The sequence below is a fragment of the Malania oleifera genome, chromosome 7, assembly GCF_029873635.1.
Source record: "Malania oleifera isolate guangnan ecotype guangnan chromosome 7, ASM2987363v1, whole genome shotgun sequence".
Taxonomy (NCBI): domain Eukaryota; kingdom Viridiplantae; phylum Streptophyta; class Magnoliopsida; order Santalales; family Ximeniaceae; genus Malania; species Malania oleifera.
In genome coordinates this window covers 75209079-75220159 of record NC_080423.1, presented here as the reverse complement: position 1 = coordinate 75220159, position 11081 = coordinate 75209079, and positions in this window count along the sequence as shown.

Below are 11081 nucleotides of genomic sequence, written 5' to 3'. Positions count from 1 at the left end.
TAATAATAATAATAATAATCAGGTTATATTATTTCAATATATTATTTCTATAGATTTATTAAATTTATTTTTATCTATTTATATAATTTGTTAATTTATAGTTTGTGTTAATTTTGAAATTTAATTATGTCAATGAGAAAATATAAATCCGGATATGAAAAACGAAGAAAGAAAAAAAAATTAAACAAAATATTAAGGGTCCCTAATTAAATCTCACCTAGGGCCACATATTGTGAAGAGCCAGCCCTGGGTCCAATAACGACTAGTTCATGGTTTTGACTATATATACAAGTTCTTGGACTTGTTTAGGAATGATTTTGAGCATTGTTGATCATATTTGTGAAAAATATTATTTTATCCAAAACCTATGCACTTTGCACTTTGCATTTTAGTCATTCATCACAAGTGCTCAATCCTCTCTTGCTCATTCATCGTGTTTGATTCATTCCTTGAGAGAATAGAGTGAGGATTTGATTGTATTCTATATTTGCTCATTTAAGGAGCATTGATTTGTAATTCTAATCTCTTGTAAGGTTCTTTGTGAATCGGTTTGGTGTATGGTTCTTTGTAAACCATTTGGTGAAGACTCTTTGTGAGCAAAGTAGGGATTTGTTCTTGAGTGTAGGGATTTGTTTCTGAGTGTAAGGCTTATTCGCTGGTCAAAGAGATCGTATAGTGGAATCCTTGAGTTGGTCTTAAGGCGTGAATGTAGGCTTGGTGTCGAACCACGTAAAAATACCGGTGTTGATCTTCTCTCCCTATACTCTTTATAATTTATCTTGTGCATGATTTAAATTTCATATATTGTGATTTAATCTCTTAAATCTTGCCAAGCGTTTTATTTTATAGAAAATTGAAATACGTGAAAAGAGTCCATTCATCCCTCCTCTGACTCTATATACTCCTGGCTAGGACGATTAACAAAAATAAATCTAAAAATATAACTGGAACTATGTTCATTTCGGTCATTAAATTAAACAATAATTTAAAATTTGATTAAAACAATAAAAAATATAAGACGATTAGAATTATAAATATTATATTTTTTATAACTCAATACTCCATTTTGAACTAGCCCTTCGGATTCACCCAAGCGACACCAAATTGGGGGATGAAAACAAATTATAAATATTATAATGAAAGTAAAAATTAATTAGAATTATTTTATTGTATTAATATATTTTAAGACTTGATTTTTAATGCTACAAGAATAAATTTATTATACAATAATATGGGATGGCTTCAATTGTTTTTTAAAAATTTTAGAAATCTTATGATATTTATGTTATTATAATATTTTAAAATCACGTGATCATTTTATTTTAATTTTAACTAATTTTTTTGCAAAAAATGAATGGTTTAATGTCAAAATTAATTTATTAAAATACTATAGTAGCGTATCTTCAGAATAACAAAAAAATCATAAATTTTAATTTTAAGTTTTTCTAAAAATCGACAAAAAGAACAAAAAAACTAGTAATATATAAATACGTGTTGTCATAACTCGTTTTTTCTATTATAGAGCAATAAAGAGGTAAAGCAAAAAATAAAAATAAAAAATGATATAAACAATCTCTAAGTGGCAATACATAGATTGGATTTCTAAACGGATTTCAATTTACCACAAAAAAAGTAATCACATTTGTAGGCAGTAATGGTGGACTTATCTTAGGCCTAAAAAATGTAGTTAAAGTTTTTATTGATAGCTAGAAATACAAATGCAAGCCCACTCTTTTCTAACAATAATATCAAATTTTAGCACATTATTTTGTATCATTATTTTTGACATTATTAGTAAGTAGTAACGAGTTTAGGTTGAAAGGATTGCATTTATATTGTTTAGATTTGTAAGGACAAAAAATTGTATGAGAAAATTGTTTAAAAATATACTCTTTGCAAAAATACATCCCTAAAAATACCAAAAAGTGCACTAAACATTTTAGAAAAAAATATAAAATTTGGGTACTTTTATGAAATTTTATCACTTTTTAAAAGCCCAAAAATTTAAAATAATTAAAAATTCCACTAATAACTAAATAAATTCTACTTGAAGAAAAACAAGGTGTGTTAAAAATCAAGACCTTTTAGTTTAAATGTGTTTTATATGTATTGTTTAACACATACATATATAATAATAAAACTAATAGTAATAATAGTTAAGGCCGTATTAAAATAATAATAAGGAAAATAATAGTGATAACATTGACTAATCACTCAAATATAGCTCCCAAAATAAAAAAAATAATTTTCCCTGATTTTTGTATATAATTTTGGAGATTTTTATGAATTAAATTAATATTTAGTTCATTCTTCAAAGTAAAAAAAGAAAAGAAAAGAAAAGAAAGAAAAGTAAAGAAAAGGGAAGTTAAGTCGACCAATCTAATAAAATCGACAACTCATTTTCCACTGCTCGACCGCCCAACACTATAGTCATGCTTGCCATCACCAAAGAAGCTTTGCCATGGAACTCCTCCTCCTCCTTATCTTATGCATTTTTCTAACTTTTGGATTCATTCAAGAATACATATGTTGTGTGGCCTTTTGTGGGTTTAATTTAGACTTTATTCTTGTTGCATCCATAAAATTATTATCTTCGATTTTGAGGGTTTTATAGTTCTTGTATGACTCATCTCTTTAAGTTCTAATTTGACTCATAGGCTTTTAAATTATTATTGCAGTTTTAAAGTTTGATTGTTGTCTATCATTTTGGAATTCTTAAATGCTTAATATAAGTGATTGATAGGGATCAAAATGCCTTATCTATTTCTTTTGCTGATTTGGTGACACATGGACGACCTTCCGATGTTCTACTATTATTTATATCTGTTTTGTAGGAATACGTGGGATCAATTGAAGATCATTTACTTTTTGTGATTGGAAGACTTTTTTTATGGAAGACTTTGTTATCATGTTGACGTTATATTTTGCTTGGATATGTTATTTTAATATTATTAGGTACTTGAAGACCATACTTGAAGACCCCAAGTGAAGTATTAAAGCAAAATCCAACTCAAGACCCATGTGGGCCCCACACGGCTCCATGGGCCCCATATAGATTGGGCCTCCCTTTGACATATGTTTTATATTTAATGACTCAATCTAAAAAAAAACAGTTTAGAAGCTATCCCAAATCTAGGAGTTCAGTTGTATAATAATTAGCTCAAGGGCCAGATCGTGTCTTCAAGGAATGCAGTTTAGTTCCAAAATTTTGTGTAATTCTAAAAGAAAATAAGAAAAAAAGATTTTACAGAACACAGTGAAATTTTTGAAATTTTGCAATGAAATTTAAACCTTAACTAAAAATTAAACATGCATAAAAAAATACCGATTAAACACCAGACTCAAGACCAAAAAGATGAAAGAAGATAAACCCTGCGAACATTCACTTAAATAAAAATAAACTAAACTAAACAATAAATAAAACTATACTAAATAAATAAACTAAATTTAACAGTAATTAACTCAAACAAGATTTAGATCCAACAATAATAAAAGACAAAACTTAATAATATGAATAAACTCCAACTAAATAAAAATACTAGATTTTATATTAAGACAAAGCAAAATTAAAGTCTAACAAGATTATTAAAATAATAAAGGAAAAAAAAAAAACACAAACTTTATTAACAAAATGCCCAAAACAATTATTCGAATCCTAAAACAATATTTATATAAGAAAAAGACTAATTAAATTAGCAATCCCCAACAAACTTAAGAGCATTAACTATTTTAAAGAAATAAATAAAAAAAAACAATATGGAAGTAATAATATTCAAAAAAATTAAAACTTATGAAATAACTTAAAGAAAGAGGAGATATGAGAGAGTGAGAGAGAGAGAGAGAGAGAGAGGGAGAGAGAAACAGGCCGTTGGGTTAAGGTTGCAACTGTTCGGGTTGTAGCAGCATAGCATTCGGGGCAGCAAGGCAGAGCAGCAGACAACCTGTAGTAGACAACAACAAGACAGTAGCAGCAAACACAGTAGGAAACCCGAGAAAGAGACGTGACAAAGACAGAGCTGAGAAAGAGAGATAGTAGGAGCAGCAGGCAGTAAGAGATGAGAGAAGAGAGGGAGAGGAAGAGAAGAAACATAGAAAAAACTGAGAGAGTGAGAGAGAACCGAGAGCTGAGACGAGAAAAAAAGAAAGAGGGAGTGAAGAGGGAGAGAGAGGCGAGAGGAAGCGAAACAGAGAGGGGGCAATACAGAGAGATCCCCTTTGAAGCCCTAAGCCAGCCTCTCTTCACAAGCCCAGCTACATAGGCCTCTCTTCATTAGCATGCGGCCTACCCTCTTTCCAACCCATGAGAATAGCCCAACTTATGCACACACAGCCACAACCTCATGCACGAACGCCCAAAGGATCCACACGACCCATGCACACTCACACTCACATGAGTCTTCCGTTCACGTGCATGCTTGCACGTCCATAAGCATGCACATGTGGCTCCCAGCTCCTTTGTTCACGTGGTAACATCAAGCAAGCTCACGGCTTGCCTTGCAATTTTGAGGCTCATATTCTCCATTTAATTCCCCAGGCTGGCTGCCCTTCACACACGCACACTTCGACACGGACACAAGTTTGATCACGCGGCCTCAAACAAATACGTGCATGAATCACGGTCACGTGCACAGCTTCACGTACGTTTTTAATTTCAATTTTAATTTTCAAAAATTGCCCTGCAAATATAAAATACCAAAAATCCATAAATTATCAAATAATGACCCAAATATTATAAATGGAGCTCAATGTTAAAATATGGGACATAATCAGGCATTTAATTAAAATTACAGTCTTTAATACATGAATTTAAACGCCTAACTACGCATCTTTGATGCGTAATCCCACCCCCCCAACTAACGTTTTGCTAATCTCTAGCAAATAACATGAATGCAATCTAGGGCGATACCCACAGATACTAATTCCAACAAACATTATATGAATGTATATGCAACATAATCATACCATTTCATATACAAGAGTATAACCAGATTACACACAAACTCATTCATACACAATTCACGCAACTCCGAAGCTAGTTATTCATGCAAGTTTCATCATTATATAGCCATCAAGAATAGTATACTCACATAAAGTTAACCAACAATTACAGTTCAGAGTTAATGTAGCCATATAAATTCAAGTATAAATAGGCAAAATTTTGAGGCATGTGTAATGTGTATGACTCGTTACACCTAGGATACGAATGGACACCTACAGAATGGTCGTTTTAACTCAACCTAATTGGTATACCGTAAAAAACACTCAAAAAAGGATGGGTTCACCCGTCATATGTGAGGAGGAGTGTCATGTTCAAACATCCCACATATTGCAAGGAACAAACGCTAAATGTACGGAGTGGATTAGTCTGAAAAGGAACCAACCTATTTGTGAGGCGTCAGGTCGTTCACCCTAGCATCTTCTCACTTGCTCACCATATCCAACCAAGACCACCCTAGATCAACTTACACACAAACCAGGTGTGAATACATCTGAGGCATTAGGTGATTGAAGAGTCTTCATATATGGAGAACATGTGTTATGTCCTTGAATTTTTATGGTATTTGTGTGGAGCAAGTATTAACCTCTCACTTCATTCATGTGCATTTTTATTTTTCATTTTTCTTTCTTCTGCTCATTTTTCAATTTCTTTCTTTTCATGGTCAATTAGGACAATCATTACACTTCTTTTGTTGTCTTCATACCTCCCATGTGAATTAAGCTTGAACAGTAGTCTATGACCTAAGTCTATCTCTAGGGGTGACTCAGCCTTCACATCTTGAGTAGACTAAGAGACATAGGTTTCTATCTCTCCACTATATCACCTCTAGGCTAGCAAGTAAAAAACAGAGACTAATGTACAAAGAATTGTCCAGAAGAAAATAGAACCGAGTTCCATGAACTCTGATTTGATGTTAACACTCAAAAGAAAGATAAATAACTCATGAATACCTCACAAGGTGTCATAGTCGCCATAGGTATTCTCTTAGTGCTCACAGGAAACCCTAAGTGCAACGAATCATGTGAATGAATATTGTTAGTTTTGGTGCAACCCCAAGAGGGGGTTGAATTGGGTATTTAAAATTTATCACCTACGTTTACTGATTTTATCAAACAGTGTAGTACAACCTTGGGTCAGTCTACGCAATCAACAAATAAACATACACGTGCAGTAAAAGTAATGTGTGAGAAGTAAACAATACACGCAATATGTATTTGAGGTTTGGCCAAATTGCCTACGTCCCTGCCTTTGCTACACTAGAGCAAGGATTCCACTAAAGCTCACTTAACGGGTGAAGCGGCACCGGTTACAACCAGGTCAATTAAAGGGGTTGACCTCAACCAACATGCCTTACCAAGATAGTGCACCTAACTTTTCTAACCGGGTCTAAGCTAGTCCAGGACTATTCAACATGACTAGTTTCCCTTTTCAGGCCCGCGCTTGGAATACAACCAATGTGTATAAAATTTGTACATGGAAATACGCTTTTTCACAAGCAGATGTGTGCACCAATACATCTCAATCAATATTACAAGCATGAATGATATGTAAATATGCTCAGTGCTCTAATGTATGCTAAACACTTAATCAAATATGATAATCAATCAAGATCGAGAGTGTGTATCTAAGCAAGATTTGAAACATTATATTTGAAAATCACAATATCATATCAAAGTTTCAAATATGCTAGCTAGTTGATTCAAACAAACTCAACAAGATATTCTCAATGAACTAAGCACAAGGAGTGTTTGAATACAAGTTTTTGAAAATGATTTTGCACACAAAAAAAATATAGGTTTAGGTGTCTTGTAATGATAATGCAAGAACCACAACCTTATAAGTCTTCCCACACAAGATTTATCAAGTAAAATCGGTGGAAGAACTTAAGGCTATACTCTCAAATAAAATCAATCAAATAATATACCAAATGAGAGTATTAGCTAGTAAGACTAAGCACAATCAGTTTATAAATACTCACAACACTTGAAAGATCGAGAAATATGGAGTGTAAGAGTGTTTTGGAGTAGTATAGGCTAAAATAGGGTTTTGGAAATTGAGGGAATTTTGGCCTTAATCAAAATGCTAATCCTTTCTAATTATGACAAATGAACAAGTATTTATAGGTAAGGAGGATTTTTTAACCGTTGGGGACTCAATGGGAATAATTAAATTTGTTTTAAAAGCCATTAAGAAAATTAACCCAGTTTATCCCATTAAAAAATTGGTAAAAAATATTTTAACCTGTGAGGTTCAGGTGCCCGGCCTGAGGTTCAGGTGCCTGAATAGACTCACTTTAAAAATCGATTTTTAATGGTTCGGGTGCCCGAAGAAATGGTCGATCGGCTGAACAAAAGTTAGTAGCATTTTGTTTGTAAATTCGGGTGCCCGGTTCCAAGTTCGGTTAACCGAACTAACCAATTCGGTCGCTTGAGCCCAATTCGAATGAGATCATTCGGTCGCCTAAGTAGTTGAAAAGTGCTCTGACACAGGTTTGGGTGCTCGAGGAAGATATGCTCAAATTAGGTTCGGGTGCCCGAACACAAAGTCAATATTTTGACTTGTTCGGTCGCTCGAACCCTCTCAACATTTTTAGTTAAGTTCATTTTTAGCCAATTTAATTTCCCTATGTGAAGAGTGATGTTGGGGACTTTGTGTACTAAAGGTAGGTACCTAAGGTCCAACTAGGGTCTGTTATGACCTACCATGCATGATGCAAATTATTACAAGTCGTAGGGTGTACAGTCCATAATAAATATTACATCTTAGAATGAAGAAATGAAATTATAAATACAAATACAACATAAAATTCTTCATTCTTTGGCATGAACACCGCATGCCATCATGGTATGTCTTTTAGTCCAAATACACGTGCACAGTGAACCTGCATGCAAGCCTTAGTACAACCAGTAGTACCAAGAGTATTTGTCATGATCAAAACTAGGTGTGACCTATTAGGTCAACAATCTCCCCCCTTTTGATGATGACAAATATTTTATGCAAAAGTGGGTACAGCGAAGAAAGGCTCGCCTTGACTTTTTGCGTAAAAACAATTTAAGCTCAAATTAAATAATTTATTAGTGGGTAATTGAATTTAGATTTTAGCAAAGTATCCAGTTTTGCCTTTTCTCCCCCTTTTGGCAACAGCAAAAAGGAATAATCAATCAAGCATGAAGGCAAAGGAAGTCATTTAGATACAAAAGATATATTGGGAGGATTTAAAAAAAATTCGGCAGCATGCCGTTTGAAAATAATACAATCCCAACATAATCTTGTACCTAAGTGACCTGTTTAGAGTTTCAATGAACAGTATATAGCATATTTCAATCAATTAACTCAAACAGAATGTGCATTAAAGAAGTAAAAGTAGCATGCAGCACATTAACAATCTTAATGTTTTATACTCCCCTAAAGGATGATTATACAAGGATAAATATTGATTTTTCATTTGGCTTTCACTTATCATTTCAAAAAAAATATTTTAATGTTAATTTTACCATAATCATCTTTGGTTGCCAAAACAAACATGTATTCTCATAAGGTATAATACAGTGAAAACATGTGTGCCTGATACCAATTGTTATAACTACGTGGTAGAGAAGATACTAACTATTAAAATACCATTAGTTATAAAAAAAATCTTATTTTAAAACGAACATGATGTCAAGCAAAGATTTACTAAAATGTGCACATTGATACCACATTATTAATGTATTTTCCAAAAGATACAAAAATGAAAGCAAAAAACATATTTATTTTCTCAGAGTCTAATGATTTTAAGATTAAGTGACTCCGCCTAAGAATATACACTTTCTGTATATATCAACTTGAGCATAATTCAAAAATTATTTTAAAAGCACAACTTAAGTTTTAAGAAGTTTAGCACTTAGAAACGATATAGAGTTGTGTGCACTAATTTTGAAAATTTTTGGCAGCATTTTGTTTGAAAATGTGATCTATCCATAAGAACCTGCCAATTTCAAAGTATTTTAAATAAGTACGCACAACCAGCTCTAGAAAATTCAAAATTTTAAAGTAAATGAGCTAAGCGTAAGTATTTAAAATCCAAGATTAAATTTCTTATCCACACACAATTTTCAATTTCAAATTTTTGGGCAAATGTCTATAGAAAATTCGATAGCATGCTGACCGTAAACAAGACATTTCCCATAAAACTTGTACCAGATAATGAGTTGCTTTCAACAAATAAATCATATAAAGCAAGCAACAACCTAATATCCACAACTAGCATGCAAATTATATCACTGCATCCGCCATGCAAGAGGTTTTCAACATAAGCATGCTTTCTAGTAGTTCAATCAACAACTCATAAAAGAAATGAACTATCCAATAGGTGACATGAAAAATAACTAACAATGGATAGTTATGAGATTAGTGCAGAGTTGTTCTCACAAAGGCATATAGACATATAAACATAAATAAAAATTGAGAGCATTATATATATATATATATATATATATATATATTCATGAAAGAGAGATGCTCCCCCTGAGTTATGCACTTATTCAATTTATGTCTTTTCTTATTTTCTAATTACTTAGCCAAGTGTTTTAAGTTGTTCATGATTATATCTTGGTGGTGAATGCTCTAGGCTTATCAAACCAAAAAGTTATAATGAATATTTTTTAAAATGATAAGCCAATGTCAGCCTCTTTTCTTATGAATCTCAATGCGTGTGAGAGGCACGAGATCTAATGGCTTTGAATGTTAAGGTTCGTGCATAGGTTTCTTTGAATTTTGTTCTCTCATCTAGATTGAAACCTATATTAATCATTTTAGTCATTTAACTTAATTCATGAGGATGAAGCTCTAAATATTTTTATATAAAGTTTGAGAGCTTGGGAAACAAACACTAAATGAATAAGGAGTTATGATCAACGGTACTTAAGATTAGAGAGATAACTGGAATTTTATTATGCTTTTAAGGCTCCAAGATGAGTTTAGGATTAGATGATACTCAATGCATTCGTTATTTCCTAAAGCTCAGTCTTATGCAATGGACAGAGTATGCTTAACAATAAATATTCATATTTGAGCGCGAGTTAAGCAATTTGGAATAATATGCCAGGCACAATTGCCTTGTCCATTTGGAAGTGGATTTTTATTCAAACAACCAATGATTTCATATTTTAACCAATGAATATATACATTAAGTTCATATTGGTTGTATACTTGGATTTATAGATTGACTTGATTTTTCAAAATACTTAGTATGTAAAATTTTAAATAGTGGACATATACTAAGATTTTACATTTTTTGCCCAAACCACTTCCTAAGCCTTAAGTCAATACTACCACCTATGGCTAATCCTAAATGCTAAGGAAGAATTATGTAATCATGTAATTCCTGTTTGAGCAAATTCTTCCTTGAATTTCAAGGGGTTTTCTTTCTTAATAACCCATACCATTTTTCTATCTTTGATTTTTGATGGGTTAGGACTAGGTGGTACTTTGACTCTCCAGACTTGTTTGCATTTTACGCCTTTCCTTTTAAACGGGCAATCAAATTTTGTGTGCCCCTTCTTTTTACATAAGATGCAAGTGGTGTGAGTATATGGACCAGAGGAGGTACTAGCATAGTGTTTTGAAACTCTTACAAAGTACCCCATGTATAGGTTCTTTCTTTTCTTATTTTCAATCCCATTATAACCTATACTTTCTTTGTCTAAGGTCATATTTTGTGAACCTAAGAGTTTTTCAAAATTTTTTTTACCTCTAGTGAATGTATGGATGATCTTAGACAGGTCTTCTATTTTCTTTTCTAGATCTTGAATTTTTTATTTTTTCAAATCTTTGCAAACACTTTGTAATTTTCTGAATTCATTGGACATTATGTTCGCTTTACACTCAAGATCTGCAATAAGAAGATCTTTATTATTTTCATTTGAAGTTTGAGATCTTAATGCATTCAATTCTTTTTTTAATTTTTCATTCTTGTTTACTAACAGTTTGATTTTAAAATCATTTTCCCTTTCAACAAGAACTTTTAAATCACATTCTTTCTCACATGCCTCATACTTGTTCTTCAAAGCAGTATATCTTTCATTAGATTTAACAAGTGACT